Here is a 17,115-nt window from a genome sequence, read left to right as displayed (position 1 = left end):
TGATCTTCGTCAAGAATGGTAAACTTCTTATACTTAGCTTTTTGGGTCAGCTTCGGAAAATGTAGTAAAAAGCACAGGCCATACTTTTTTAATACTCCCAATTGTAGGCGGATCAGTATTTGTTAGGAAATCTCTTTGTTTGTTTCTTCTAACAAATCTTTAAACTTGGTGTGGTCCAATACTATTAATAATTACTTTCGAATTACCAGCATCACCTTCTACTAGTGGTTTCCACGTTAATGCAGAGCACCCAGCATTTCTATTAATGAGTTTCTTTTTGTGAATTTTTTTGCAGGAACGTTTGGTCTAATAAAATAACTTATTCTCTTGGTACTTCCACAATTTCGATCCTGCATTTGGCTTTCTAAGATGCAAGCTGCCTAACATTCGAATTTACAGGTACCTGTGATGTTATAAAAATGTAAGCAGGGAATTTTAACCGTATTTCAATCATTTTTACGGGCTCCTGTAAATTTCGTGACGTTCTGTAAGAGTAAGTTTTAACCATATGAATTAATTTTTATGCAAAATGACTATATCGACAGTAAAAAAGCTGTCATTTTCCAAAATCTAGTATCATTTAGGTTAATTTAATAAATATAGTAAATTCACATTCTGACATGGTAAATTTGCTTTAATTATAACAGTTAATACTGCTGTAAGATTGACGGACACATTTAGTGTTCTCCGGTGTGCTCCGTTATTCGCGAAACTCTTCATTAAGCCACTCTCGAAATGTCAAAGCGTAGGGTCATAATATTAATTAATATATATTTTATTTAATTTTGTTTGTAAAAACAATTAGGAGCACATGCAGATATTTTTATTATGTGTCAGCAGCATTAAAATATATATTGAATAGTGCCAAAAAAGATTAAATCGTAACAGTTGGTGAGCAAGACATCTGGTAATAATGAATATTAATTATATCGACGTCATACTTTGGTATGTCATTATAAAAAAAGCATAAAAAATTTAAGTTTATAGACTTATATACAGTAAGGGTGTAAAAATGTCCTCTGCTGTGCTCTGTCTTGAAATTCTGTTTTAGTAAAAGTCTATTTTGAAATTCCTCGGGAATATTGGCAAGTGTTTGTCCGCTAATATCTCTACATTCGCGAGTAATTCGATCCTTTAAATCGTTATTATTTTGAGGTGGGGTTTTATAAACTTTGCTTTTTAAATACCCCCAAAGGAAAAAATCTAGAGCTATTAAGTCTGGCGACCGTGCGGGCTATTAAATTGCACCACGCCACATCCCTGAAAACTGTTCATTAAGCCACTCTCCAAATGTCAAAGCATAGTGTCATAATATTAGTTAACATATGTTTTATTTAATTGTAAAAATAATTAGGAGCACATGCAGATATTCGGTTATCTAGGTGCATAATTCAAAAATTTCGTATGTCTTTGTTATCATTATATTAATGTATGTAGATATACGAAATAAAAAAATAAATAATACATAGAGTGCTTTTATTTCAAAACGAACTATATTCTACCTAAATGCCTTCTTAAAAAAAAAATCAATCTAGATATACATTTTACGTTACAGCTAACCGCACTTTGATAAGTCAAATGGGAACCCTTATCATGTGACAGATCAGTGTCAGCAGCATTAAATCGTATATTCAACAGTGCCAAAAAATATCGGTTGACGTACCAGCGAATAGTGACCAAAAATGTGTAGGAATAATGAATATTTTATCCACCTCAAACTTTTGTATTTCATATGGCTACCCTATGTGTGATACATCATTTTAAAGGCCATACAATCTCCTATTTAACCAAACCAAAAAAAACAAAATCGGTTGGTGTATAAGGGAATAGTAAGCAAAAAGCGTGTGATAATAAAAGACATTGGAGACGATAGAGGTTCCCATTTGACTTATCAAAGTGAGGTTAGCTGGAGGTGAGGGGGTGATTGACAGAACTTTGTCAACTATAAAATTATATGTCCCCCTGAATATCTATTGTCTGAGTTGGTCTGATAGGAGACTGAAATTGACAAATCTTTTAATTTATTATATATATTGGTCGTTCTCATATACTTCTATTTGTGCTTTTTCTAATTTAAGATTAATTTAAATTTTGTTTAAACCAAGTTTGAAGCTACGTAAAAAAATTTGATATTTTTATGTTATTTCATGTCGATGCCTTCGATCACTCCATTTGCTCCCTCCATGAAAATTATGAATAAAACGGATACCAATTAACTTCCCAGTCTGCCTAATAGAGTTTTGAGTCAGACTTGTTTGACACACCCTACAGAGTTTTGAGTCCTATGGGCGTTTTTTTATTGCAATTTGGCAAATTTCGACAGAATGGTACCAGTTTGTAAGGTAAGAGTCAAATAAGCTTTTCGTATTGCCTCTTATGCCATAGAAATCAAAAGTTTTTTAACTATGTTATCTCTATCCAGAGTATTTTTTTTCAATAAGTTGATGGTATGGCATCACACCATCATGGTATTTGTAAATTAGAAGACAGCAGTTGGCCAGCCAGATATCCATGTTGGGTGTTACTAAAGAGATTTTCACCATGATAAAATGCCATTGGTCGGTAATTGCTCATCTCGGGAGAAACAACTGAGTTAAATAAAGGCTTATTAGTACTACTTTTAGATTTTTTGAGCAAATGTCAAACTTTAGCGAATTGCTTAATATAATGTATAGTAATATAGTGTTTATTTTATTTATGCAACATTTGACAATTGATGTGGGAATTTCATCATACCCACTGCTTAACTTATTTTTCAAAGACTCTGAGAGGGGAATTATTTCATCAGGTGTAGTTGGTTTAAGAAAAATGGATTTATCGTTTTCATTTTAGAATAATCATAATTAGGATAATATTGAAGGCTACTTAACAGAAATATTTTCTGAAGGAAATAAATTAAACTAATCGGCACAATAACAGTAAGGAAGCAATTGCAGACTTATTTTCATAGGACATTTTCGACTGGAATTTATCTAGAAGAACATTTAGTAAAATTTTGTCCCTTACCTCGCAGGACACCTTGTATAAAGGTGTCCTGCTTCCCCATGTTTGTTTTCTTTTCTACAAACCGAAACTTAACTTCAGTTGCTCTTTACTGTCTAGTGCTCTGTAATCCACAAAATTTTACATTCTGGAGTACTTTCCAATCCAATTCCTATGACTCAACGCAGTTGTTAAATTTTGTACATTCCAAGGCAATAGACCTGCAACATATTGATTTTTTGTGTAGGTTTAGTTGATTCAGGTTGGATATATTTTGTTATTGCTCTACTAAAAAATCTCCGCCTTTATTCACCTTTCTATATCTCATAAGTGACAACCTATCAACAGCAACACCGTTTGGCCAAAAATTCGGGTGATACATTTCAGCTTTTTTGCTAAAAGCAGCAGAAACACAAAAACTTTTTAGAATGCATTGTTCGTTGTTTTTTGGCAATTCAGACAAGACTTGGTCAGCATTGGAAACCTTTCTTTCTTGTGATGTATTTGTAGGTTTTTTCTTTATCGCTAGAGATATTATTGGGTTCTTTTAGGAAATGAAAGTCTGGATGGCAGAACAACAAAAGAAAGAGTTTAATAAATAAGTGAATCAAGTAGAGTTAATAACATGAATAATAAAGTGTGATGATAAGACTTGTTTTACATAAAACCCGCTTAATTAACTTCACACTACACGACAGCGTCTTATTATATTTACGTCTTCGATTTATTTAAAAAAAATCCGTCTTAGTTACGTCTTAATTTGTCTTTAAAATACTCAAAATTATAAAACCGGAAGCCGTCTTCTCCCGTTATAATTATAAAGCTCTTGCACGGCACCAAAACCGTCTTTTTTGGTGATCGCGCGACTTAAACCGGCAGATTAGATCGACTTTTACTCTTCAAAGACTTCGACTGACTACCTGTTTTTCGTGTCCTCATTTTTTAATAAGTATTAAGTACTGAGTCAGCTTTTTTATTATTCCCCTTTAATCACCGTCGTACCGTTAACAGAAATCAATCGGGTTTTTGAGTCAGCAGTTTCCACAGATTCGGTTCGGCAGTATCAATTTTCTGAGAACCTTAAATATTGTTTTAACGAGCGCAAACTATATATCACATCATCATTTTGAAAGAAAAAATACTTTTAGAATATAAAGATAAAGAAAAGCTTACACTAACTGATTATGTTATTTTAATTATAAAAAAAATACTATCCTACATATTCTTTGATTTGCTCTGCTATAGTTGGATTATTTACACGATTTATGTAAAGCCATAGTTTTATTAGAAACATTTATAAATCATCTCGCTGACAAGTTTGTTTTAATAGTTTGGTTCGCATGTCAGGCCAAAAATGCTAAATTCAAATCCGGTGGCGGTAAATAAATATTTTAATTTTAATATATAGGGCGTTTACCAATTTTTATTATAAAAAAAATATTAATCAAATAAATCAAATACTAATCTTAGTGATAATTACTTACATTATATATTTAAAAACCACGATACTTAAATTACTTGTTGATTATGTTGATAAATATGTTGATACATGTAGTCAAGTGTAAGATGACATAACGTACGTACCTGGTAAAAATAAATGTGTTGAGCAACCAATTTCCTAATTATGTTATTTTATTTAGTATTTAGATATTTTGATTATTAAAAGATTTAAACATTTATAACTAGTTAAATTATTATTTAATAGCTATTTATTATATTTGGAATATTATTACGCATTGTGTCTGTCACCCACTAGCGCAATATAAATGTGCTATTAACTGCTTAAACAGATAGTAAAATAGGATATTTGGAAAGGTAGAGTTTCATACTATAAATAGTACAGGAAAACGTAGTTTGCAACATTCAAATCTGTAAGTGGCTCAAACACTCCACAATACAGTGCTAAGTGGCTCTAGCACTCCACAATAGCAATAAATAAAATAATTGCTCTGCAAGTGGCTCAAACACTCCACAATACAGAAAGATTGCTCTGTGGCTCAATCACTCCACAATAAGCAACTTGTTGGTAAATAAATCTACGTTATATGGCCATTTTAGGTAAAAGGAAAAAGATGATATGCAGCTCTAGCACTCTGCTTTTATTAAATGAATTATCTGTAAATATTTTATGTAGATTAAACAGGTATTAAATGTTTTATGTCAAATATTATTAATATCTTGTAAAACACATATATTTAAAATAAAATGTTGAAATGTAAATAGCAACAACAATAAAAATAGGAAATAAAAGATAATGGAAATTGGATATGCTCCGTGAGAAAACTCACCAGTATAAAAATAATCCAAAATAAGGCACAAACACTTAAAACAAATAATATTCACGCACGCTACTTTCACTTCAAAAGTCGAATACGTTTTAAAAAGATTTTTTAAGCAAAGTTTGGATCTCAGGGCTCTTAGACTGGATGTTTATACGATCGAACCTCAAGTATCGAATTACTCTTGTATGGCTTGTCCATAAATTCTTTCTTAATCTTAAGATTAAGAAAGAATTTATGGACAAGCGGCGTTTAATTAGTTATTTTTAATTAGTTATTGCGGCGTTAAAAGAAATAGGACGAAGTGTTTGGTCTAGTTTAATATTTTTTAAAGGGAAAAAAAAAACTTACATCTTACACGCAGTCCACAATTCACTCGGTGATAAACCAAAGCTGTTTTGAATATCGAAATTTTATGATCTTTTCAGTAAATTGTATTTCGTTATTCATTTATATTTTTCTATTGTGTAAAACAAGTGTATTAGTAGTTTTAGTGACAAAAATCAGGGTATCAATTAAGCTTTAATATCTCAAAAACTAAATAATAACGCACCTTGATATAATTAAAAACAAATGCAATCCTAAACCTGAAGTTTTCTTAAGTAAGCCAAGGTAGGTCGAATAATTAAGACAACTAGATTGCAGAAGACAAGAATTTCCAAATTTAAGAACCTACTAAAAATATATTGCTTGCATATTCATGACCTCCTAAACTTTTGAACTCTTCAACGTTACCAAATAAGACGAAATATACAATTTACTTTACGAGTTAAACTGCATGTATTGGCCTAGATTTTTTATAGGCATTTTGCACTCAGTTTAACGAACTAACTGGCTTTTTCACTTTGTTTTATTGCAAATAAAAGTATGTGTTGTGTTAGTAGGTCCTTCTTCCCGTGTACAGTTATATGGCAGTAAATCAGTTGGTTATTGTACAGTAGGTTGTATTAATTGTCGACGATGATGATACTGAGGTAGCAGCAATAAATAATTACAGTAAAATAATTTCAACATATTCATAAACACCTATTCGAATTGCACATTCAATTTTTAATATTACCTCGTAGGTTAATTAATAAGGTAAATAAGCAGAAAAGGGTAATTTATTTAATTTTATTTTATGTTGAGTAATTAATGATTTTTTTAATTAAATTTAATAATGTATATACGCACAGGTCTACTTGACTTAATGCAACAGTAAAAACTGAAATTTAAAAAAAAATTAAAAATTAAAAATAAAATTTAAAAAAATTTTAAAATTACATTTTTACAAATAAAAAAAATATTTTATTCTTTAAACTTTGGTGCATCAAAATTGTAACCATATAATAAAAATAAATTGTTAAGAAGGTCGTTCTGGAAAGTATGTAATTAAATTAGTTCAATTAATGTCAAAGTGAAGTGACTAGCCAAGTGTAGATTTAGTAGGCATTATAGTTAACACAAATTAAGTGGTATTTTTTAACCCGATACGTTAGTATCTATTGTGCCTTTATTTTTGCGTGGAAACATTGTGGTCTTTAAAAGGGGTTTTTGCCTGGTGAACCCCAATTTCTTCTGCAGCACTTGAGTAATGAATAAAGTGTTTCAAGCGTGAACAATAGACACTTTTGTGTCAGAACAATGAGAAATGAATAATAAAATAGAATTTGTGGATCAAATGACAAATACAATACTATGGAATAGCGAACTGTTACTATGGAATAGTGAATATTTAATGGTAAAGTTGTACTGTAGTACCTTAGAACATTGAAAGGCTAAAATTGGTAAACAAAAACTTTGTTTGAGTCCAACATGTGCACAGGGGCAAGAGGGGTGTGTTGTTTACAAACATATTTGCCGATTCTCTGTTGTCAAGTCGACGCGAATTTCCAACGGAGGAAATTTTTTGCTATATTTTAACAACCATTATAACGTTAATTTAACTTACTTGTGTTGTATTTTATAGGAAAATTTAAATTAAAAAATATAAATACTACAATTAACCTATTTTAAGAATAAATATAATATCCTTAAGCAAAAAAAAACAAAATTATTAACATTCTTATCCCTAAAACCGTTTCTAAAAAATTTGAAGCGACAACACCGGAACTTAAGCGCCTGAGCCATACGCATAGTGTCATCTGTCAAACGGCTTTTTGTTTATGTTCGGGATTCGTGTATTTTCTTTAATTTTTTGGTTTCAAAAGGAAAAAGGTCACATTTTAGTGTTTTTTTAAGTTGCTAGGATGGCAAAAACTTGTGTCGTTTGTGCCGCATCATGATAAAAAGGTGATTCAAGCCGATCTTTTCACAAGTAAGTATCGATACTTTCATAACATCACATCATGGGGTAACCATCATCATAAACGTAGAATAGGGGATCTTATAGATATAAACCTAATAAAAACTTGAATGTGAAAGTGTGTGTAAAATACCAAAATATTTATATTTTTAAATCTAAATATATTTTTGAACATATTCATCTATCAATAGGCTATAAAAAATATAAAACTAGAATTTTGTCCCTGGTTTTATTGCAGGATTTTATGTTTTTTTTTGTTGTTTTGGCAGAAAGATGGCATAATACCCATATACCTATCTATATATAGTTATGTTTTTTAATATAGACATTAGGTAGATAGATGAAATTACTAATTTTTTATTGCCTTTAAAGAATTTTGAAATTTATTTAGATATTGATATCTATGTATAGTTAATTTTGTCTTTCCCTAAAATTTGGTCGATAATTTTTTTTTGTTTTACCATATTGCAACTTATAATAATATATATAGTAATTGGCACCACATATTAATTTATTACTGTAATTTTTTTTTGCTTTTTGATTAAATATCAAATACTTATTATAAATTGCCTAATATATGCCCAAAGGGAACAATGGATTTCATTAATTGAAATCAGCACAATTAAAAAGAATATATTTGTTCAGATCACATCCTTAGAAGTGATTTATTATATAAGAAAGATAATATTATCAGTAGCCAGACTTTATTAAAAAAATCAGCTCTACCTTAAAGGTAATTTTTTTTTAATATATTTTTCTAGCATAAAAAAATCGTCACAAAAAGTATTAGTGTTACTCATATAAGCTTTATTTATACCTAATACTTATTAAATTAGGTATGTGTGTAAAACTATTTTTTTACTAGGATTTCTGATGCACTGGTTAAAAACACAGCAGCCGATAATTCAATTAATTTACCAAGTGATTTACCCTTCAAAGCTGCAAGGGTAGTTTTCCTGAAGAGTGCAAAAACTTCTTTAGCTTCCAAAATGGTATATAGTACAAACAGTGAAGCTAATATAGACAAGTATGGATAATTAAAATAAATTAATATTCTTGATACACCAAATTTTGTATAATTACAGATCATTCATCATCAACAATAACTGCATCTGAGATTAATAGTTACTGTGGGGTCTAGGTCAACAATTACTATTTCCCATCCAATCCGTTTTTGGTTAACTGCTACACATTCCCTGACTTTGTCAAGGAAAAGGTAAAAATACACTCAAAATAGACATCATTATAGCACATTTAAAAATTATTGTTCAATTCTTTCTCTAAGTACAAATAAGACTTTTATGCCATGTATCATCTTATTCTATATATCTTATTTAAAAGTGATATAGTATTTTATTGTGTTATATTTGTAATTAAATGCAATTAATCAAATGTATGATATTTCAAAGATTCTTTATAATAACTTACATTTTATTGATCAATTGAATTATCATAATACAGTTTTTTAATTTTTTCTTTTTAGTATTGGTAATACTATATTTTTATGTATATTACTCTAGGGTAAATTAAAAATGATATCCTGAGGACCTTTTAAAAGCTAAATCACTTGTCACCAAATTATGGAAAAAAAAAGAACAAAAAATTAAAATTCGAAGATTGCAACAAACAAATTTGCGCCAAAGAAATTGAATTAGATGTCTCAAGTTATTATTAAAATACTTAAGAAATAATAACATGATTTTCGAAAAAGCCCAACATATTACTTATTTTATTTGGCTTGTAAAAGTACTTGTTTGTATATTACTACTAATAAACTATCTAATCTAATCTATTGTACATAGTCTTTATTCTTAGGTAAGCTTTGTTTTTTAGTATAAATTAATCTGATATAATAATTGGTATTAGGTATTATATAGGTCACTGTTAAATGTCTCAAAACCATTGTACAGGCTAAATACTCATAATAAAAATCTTATAACCTATTAAAAACCTGCAACTCCTTCACAATTTGAACATCCTTGTAGTTTTAACTCTTTCCGCTGAAGCAATACTGTCCCTTTGAAAAAGTCAGCACCATAGAAGTATATATTATGTGATTTAAAGTAAGTGATGTAAAACTGAGTTTTGTCCAATATAACAATAATAAAATTTTGCGAAATGTTAAAAATTTGTGTCTTAAAACATGATTTATTAAGAAATCTATAATATTATATTAATAAAATATTTTATTTCCATAAAAATGCTTTGACAAAAATGCTGCCTTTTGTTAGGACCTTCCTCTAACGAAGTCCGTTAAAAAACACATAAATAGCTCATAAATGGTAATATTACTTATACTTAACCTCTATAATAATTAATAAAAATTTATCAGGTAAATATTTGTTGACGACGTCACTGGTAGAGAGTGCTTGTATCGGTGGCGTCAACAATGCATTCGAGCGGCGTTGCGATGCCATTACCGTTTTCTCGTTTCTTCGTACTTTATTTTCATATTTCACGTATATTGACTTCGATATAGAGTATCTTATCAAATTTAAAATGCTTGATATTTTATTAAAGGGGAGCAGTAGTATTGTTTTAAGTTTTCGGAAAAAACTGAAAACTTTTATGATATTATAAAGTGATTTTTGCCATTTCTCTATAAGCATTTGGCATCATTGTATCAAAGATGTTGCAAGCAAACAAACCTGCCCATAGTTCCACGGCATGCTACTTCTAGCCTTTCAATGTTCTAAGTGTAGTACGGTATAGCTAATTTTAGTAACAATCCCATTATTAATGACATATGTTCTATAGTAGTGTACTGATGTGCTGCATTCCAGAATCCCAGTTAGGAAAATAACAAAATGCCAATACAAAATACAACAAAAAGTGATCAAGAAAATGCCAAGTGCAAGATTTGCAAAAAATAAGTTGAAAGATGAGAATAGAGGCTTTTCTGCAAGATTCCCGTCTGGACATTAGCTCGTAGCTATACAGAAGAATTAAAGAAAATGTTGGCAAAGTTTTAATATAGATGTGCGAATTCTGTAAAAAGTACCTAAACAACACAAAAAAGTGTTTGGAATACTAGAAACTAAAATTGTACACATAAAAAGTAAAGTGCAAGGAAATTAATCCATGGTTTTGGAGGACATTGATTGTCGAACAGAAACTGTATATCAACACGAATAAGAAAACAAAAATATACATATTATTAAAGCCAAAAAAGATTCCAAAACAATGATTTGGGACCTACAGTATACTACTCCTTCTGAGATTTAAAACTACAAGCAGGAAAGAGCTTCTTCTAAATAAGACCTTATAGACAATAATCGGGACCTGATTGAAAAGCCCCACAATTAAAACACCAGTTAATGAGTACACAGATAAGGAAATAGAAGTTATGATTAAAAAAACAAAATACATTTATATCTGAAAATTAAGGTCACATTCATTAAAGCAGTTTAAAATAAAAACACTATGACCATTAAGTTGACATTTACCTATGTTATATTGGCTTTTGCTGGAATATTTAAACTTATTATTTTTGAGCTTAATATAATTTTTTGTCACTACAACTTTGTTATAAATATCTAATAATTTAAAACAATAAAATTTCAAAAACTGGAAGTTAATTATAAGATCTGGATTAGCTTGCAGTTGGAATTATAGGAGTATCTCAGTTAAGTAGCCCTAACTATTTGTAACGCAACTTTGACAACCAGGTCACAAAACAGTTATACCACAAATCAAAACTATTTTATTCTCGACATATCTTTAAACTTGTAATACCCATCTTGCATATCTTACATAATTAATCAACATAATTTAATAATTATACATTAGAAAGCTCTTGTATATTAGCCAACTACCATAGTCTGAACTGCCAAATTCAAAATAAGCAATGAATGAAGAAAGTATGCGTACATTGCTTTTACGTGAAACGGTACATGCTGTGCCTAATAGCCTTTTTTATTGGTCATTTTGCAACAGTTAAATAATAAAATTAAAAGGCATTAAAATTATCTCTATAGGCTGTTGCATCTATGTTGCAAAATAAATAATTGTTGAGAATGCGTTAATAAAAAGAGCTTTGCCATAATCCGTGACTAAAATTTCCTAAACAAAGTCTCCTAACTCACAACATACTCATTCGTTCCTAATAAACTATGTATTATTGCTGTTTGTTTACATTTTCAGAGGGCATTAACATATTGTATAACCACAGTGAAAACGAAAGTTTAAGTCGACCGTTTTCAGGTTGGAAGATAATGATATTACCGAATTATTACATCCGAAACCGAGCAGGAAGGAGGAGAAAGTTAAGATAAAACTTTGTTGACCTATTGGTGGATTACAGCATCACTTCGGTATTGCGTTGTCGGCTATAAATTTTATTTGTTTATATTACGGTGATTTCTTTTAAGAATATATTTAAGAAATACATTGGACAATGAAAATTAGTAAAAACAAATCGTCCAAACCGATCAATGTCAAGTCACGTTCAAGTAAAATTAACAACTTCCAATGTCGAATTGTTAAAGATTCATACTGGCCGGGTTTATCGAGGTCACTGTGATTTCGATCTAAGATTCCGTTAAACGGTTAATCCATGACCCTCTGAATGTATTTTTCTTTGTTGAAGTGGCAACATAATGGATGAACCTCGAAGAATCTGTTAGGTTCAGGGTGCCCCAGAAAAGACGAACAAAACAGGAAGAGAAGAATGTGGTGGGCAGTGAATACAAACAGAATAAGATTGTTATAGGAATTGTTTGCTAGTTTTTTTAATTGATATAGCAGTATTATACTGTATTAATATTAAATATTTAAAATGCAATTACTATTTGGCAACAAAATGAAATCATACATCATAGATTTAGTTACTGGTAGATATGACGAGCATTCGATGCCTGTAATCATGTCACATTACTTCTATAGATAAATTTTAATTAGATCAATACCCAAACAGAATTTATTATCTTGTTGGGCCAGATAACATTGAAACATTAAAATCAATTAAAATTGTTTTTCATAAGGGTATCCTACAGGTATAAATCTTGGGTCTATGGCTATAGGCCATGTATGTAAATGAATTTGTTCCAGTAACATTTGAATATATCATCGTGCTCCCTGATGGCACTACACTGATCTTTGATAGTTGTAATAACAATAAGTTGTCTCTACTGGAAAAATCATAGATTATTTGACTGGTAATATAGCAGAATATTGTAATACCTTTATAGTAATAAGTGAATATATGAATAAAGATAATATGTCTGCTTATTATTCCTACATGCCTTCTACAGTTAGAAAGAGAAAGAAAGAAAGAAAATGTGCTATATTACGTAAGAATAATCTTGTGTACAAGCATCCTACAAGCTAAAAAAACAAAACAAAAATACAATTTCAAAAATTGACAAAACAATAAGCAAAATTAAACACAAGAAGACAAAACATTTTAAACATATACTTGAATTAAAGATAACTAAATAAAACAATCAATTACTAAATAAAGGTAAACTTGTTGACAAAACTAGAGAAAAAAACTTTCCAACATGTCCAAGGTTAAAACCTATCATTAAAAAAGTCATCCAGGTTATAATATGCCTTAGCCAATAAAAGCGTATTTAATTCTCTATTAAATTTCTTAACATCCGATATATGTCTAACACATAGAGGAACATGATTGTAAATTTTTTTACTTATGTATTAATGAGTGTAATTTTGAATTGTATTAATTAAGTGAATTGTATTACTGAGTTTTTGGTAAGGGAAGACGTAGGAATAGGTAGGGGAACATCATTTACACGACGAGTCAAATGGCCAGTGTCAGAGGGTAGTTTGGGAATTTTGTGAATAAGAGCAGCTGTTTCTAAGATAAAGAGTAAAAAAAGAGTTAACATTTTTTCAGAAATAAAGAGGGGTTTGCAATAATCTCTTAACTTAGCAGAACACAGGTATCTAACTGCTTTTTTTTGAATAACAAAGACAATGTTAAGTAGCTCTTTATTGGTTAAACCCCAAAAAGGCAAGCCATACCGAATATGAGATTCAATAAGTGAAAAGTACACTGAACGTGCAACCACCCCTCCCAGCTCTTGTTTTGCCATTCTTACTGCAAAACATCCAGAAGATAATTTCCCAGCTAAATGTAAAATATGATCATCAAACCGAAGGCGACCATCAATGGTAATTCCTAGGAACTTGCAGCACTCTTTATTCTGCAAGAGGAAATTTTCGTCAAACATCAGACCCTGAACATCGCACTTAAACCCCATAATAGACGTCCTTCTTACATTAAACACGAGCCTGTTGGAAGCACACCACCCTGATAAAATCTGAAGGTCTTCAAGGATACAAGTCTTAATATAATCAGAATTTTTATGGCTCCTTAGTATGGTGGTATCATCAGCAAACTGAACCACCTTGCCCTGCAGTTTCAATGAACTCAAGTCATCCACATATAGTAAAAATAACAGTGGTCCCAACACTGAACCCTGGGAACGCCGCATTTCAGGGATCTAGAAGCAGACAAACGCCCTGACACTGTAACCTTCTGAGTACGATTTGATAGATAGGACTCAAGCCACCGCAACGCTACGCCCCTGAAACCAAATTTATCGAGCTTAGATAACAGGATTCCATGATCCACACAGTCAAATGCTTTGGATAGATCACAAAACACTGCCGCCGATGACTCTCCAGAATTCAAGGACACATAGACGCTCTCCAAAAAGCTAAAAACAGCATCATGAGTCCCTTTACCGGCTTGAAATCCAAACTGATTTGCAGACAAAATGCCATTATGATGTAAAAAGGACAAAATTCTGCTATTTGCAAGTTTTTCAACTACCTTAGAGAGGGTAGACAAAATAGAAATGGGACGGAAATTACAAGGCTGATCCAAATCTCCAGCCTTATGAAAAGGGATAACCACTGCCTCTTTTAAACATGAAAGAAAAATGCCAATATGTAAAGAATTGTTTATGGCAGAAATTAAAGCATTTAAGGCTGAATCAGGCAAAAACAGTAACAACCTCGAAGATATCCCATCAGCTCCAGATGATTTATGGTTTTTTAGGTGTTTGATTTCATTTTTTACTTCGGTAAGATCGACAGGATGAAAAAAAAATTAATGCTCGACCGACACTTGTTGAAGATAGTGTAAGGGATCAATGTTACTACGAATGCCCTTGAGCAAGATATTAGGTATATCACAATAATAGTCGTTTAAAATGTCAGGTCTTAACTCCGGTTCAGATACTTTTCTATGGCAATGTCTAAAATCATTAATAATCGACCAACACTCTCTTTGCCTATTTGATGACATATTTAAGCGATCCCTATAATAATTAGATTTTGCTGCTTTAATTGTCTTTCTGTACAGACTACGGTATTTCTGATGCTATACAAGGATATTTTCATTTGTGGTATATTTGCACAATTTAGTCAAAAAACTTATTTGTTAACAAGTTATATATATATTGCTTTTTTCTTCTGAAACGTTTTATGAGAATTAGGGCGGTTTTGTAACATTTATTGGTAATTTTCCGTTATTGGAATTTATAAAATATATTGTTATTATGATAATTTTATTATAATACATTATTATATTATATACAGGGTGGCGCATCGAAACCGAAATAGAGGCATTTAGCGGCAGTTCAGTTTTTTTGGAAAAACGCTCAGACCCGTCGATTTTGCTTTTGACGGGACACAAGTTTGGTGAAAAATCACATTAACACGTGCAGCCGCCTGGGCGGAGATGACACCATCCCTAAAATCCTAAATGGAAAGGGGAGCCGAGTGATATCTTATTTCAAAGGTCTTTCAATTCTCTTAATAATGATGTGAAATTCATGTACTTCAATTCAGTAGCTATGGAGATTTATTACTTTAAAGCTTAAATAAAACTAATACATCATCATTTATGGAGATCAATACATTTGGCAGGAAAAATGTGCTCAAAACTTGTCGCACATTATGCAATATTTGAAGAATAACTAAAAGGCACTCCTTCACAGTTATTTGTCGCAAATCCTTCTCTAGCCTTGTTGGCTGAGTAGCAGATTTTGCTGTTTAAGTGACCCCACAAAAAGAAATCCAAAGGTGATAAATCTGGCGATCTTGGAGGCCATTCAATGGTCTATCTTAATATTATCGAACATATATTGCGTAATGTGGTGGGGCACCATCCTGTTGGAACATCAATCTATTCTGGTTTTTAATTATGACAATTAATGCCAGACGTCATTGAGTCTTCAAGTAATTCCAAATACATTTTACCGGTTACATTTCCAGAAGAAAAAGGGAGCAACTAAATGATCGCCAAAAATACCCGCTCAAACATTTAATTCTTGTGGCTGCTGTGTGTGTACCTCATGATAAATTCTGGGATTAAAATCGGAGCAATATCGGCAGTTATGACGATTTACTCTATTTAATAAAAAAGAACATTCAACGGAAAAGTGTTGAATAAAAAATGTTCATCGTTTATAATTCGTTCACTCCTATCTTCACAAAATTGTAATCGTCGATCAAAATCGTCTTCATTAAGTTCTTGTACAAGGTGAATTTTATACGGATGAAAACTATGGGCTCTTAGAATCCAAAAACCGAAAAATGTTTCGATAATTTCGACCCTTTCTGCCATGGAATATACTATGGTTAGTTTATGTATAAAGTGTTAAAAGGTATTTTAGCAACAAAATTTGGTCGATTCAATCGCAAGCTATGTACTAAATTCCTATTTAAAATATGTAGAAGACATTCCCTTCTTATCTTTCATTAAAAAACAACCTTTTTTCCACAAGAAACTCTCCAATCGCTATTTTTAACAATAAGATGATAACAAACCACGGACGTAGTGAAGAAAAGCACTTATTAAGTAAATGCTTTTACAAAATTTTTTTCTGAAAGTAGTAGAAACTAATCTAATGTACCAAACTTGTGCCCCCCTCGAAAACAAAATCGACAAGTCTGAGCATTTTTCAAAAACTGCCAGTAAATGCCTTTCGTTTTCGATGTGCCACCCTGTATGTACGTTACCATCATTAATTCATGTTGATCATGTTTTGCATGTTTTTTTTTTTAATTTTTTTAACATAATTTATCAAAAGCTCAAATAAATCTCATTGACAAAGCTGTAATTAAAATTAAGTCTAATTAAAGCTAAATCAAAATTAGAAAATGCAGATAGTTTAAAATAGGTAACCACTGCAACAACCCCAAAAGGGAAGACCACATCTCAGTTTACTTTCAATCAGATCAAAATATGTTATTCTCATTGCGCTCTGGTCCAAATCTCCAGAAATAACCCATAAGGAAAAACAACTGAAAGACATTCTTCTTGAAAAGGCAACGCTGTGATTTTCAAAGCTAAGTCTATTGTCCATTATAACACCTACAAAATTTTAAACTGCCTGGATTGTTTAACTTATTTGTATCGAGAACATCTGCAAAATTTCATGGTAAAGTAATAATGTTATTTTTTGTAATATTAAATATGAGTAAATTGCTATCGAACCAAACCTTTACTTTTTGCAAATCATTATTGATATTCTGCAACGCGAGGCAATCGGAATGATGTCACAAGATACTGGTTACTGGTACCATTAGCAGAGA

General features: G+C 30.9%; 1 protein-coding gene and 1 long non-coding RNA gene across 2 annotated transcripts in view; one reads left to right on the top strand and one right to left on the bottom strand.

The window, feature by feature from the left end:
• LOC126740403 (ATP-binding cassette sub-family D member) overlaps positions 1 to 17,115 on the bottom strand; it is a 131,943-nt gene that overhangs the window by 89,878 nt on the left and 24,950 nt on the right. The window lies entirely within an intron of this gene.
• Positions 6,900 to 8,809, top strand: LOC126740405 (uncharacterized). Its single transcript, XR_007661898.1, has 3 exons — positions 6,900 to 7,557; positions 8,411 to 8,572; positions 8,631 to 8,809. It is a non-coding gene; the product is annotated as an uncharacterized LOC126740405 (long non-coding RNA).

The sequence above is a fragment of the Anthonomus grandis genome, chromosome 9, assembly GCF_022605725.1.
Source record: "Anthonomus grandis grandis chromosome 9, icAntGran1.3, whole genome shotgun sequence".
Taxonomy (NCBI): Eukaryota; Metazoa; Arthropoda; class Insecta; order Coleoptera; family Curculionidae; genus Anthonomus; species Anthonomus grandis.
The sequence above is the reverse complement of the archived record's forward strand: the minus strand, read 5'-3'. Positions and strand labels throughout refer to the sequence as shown.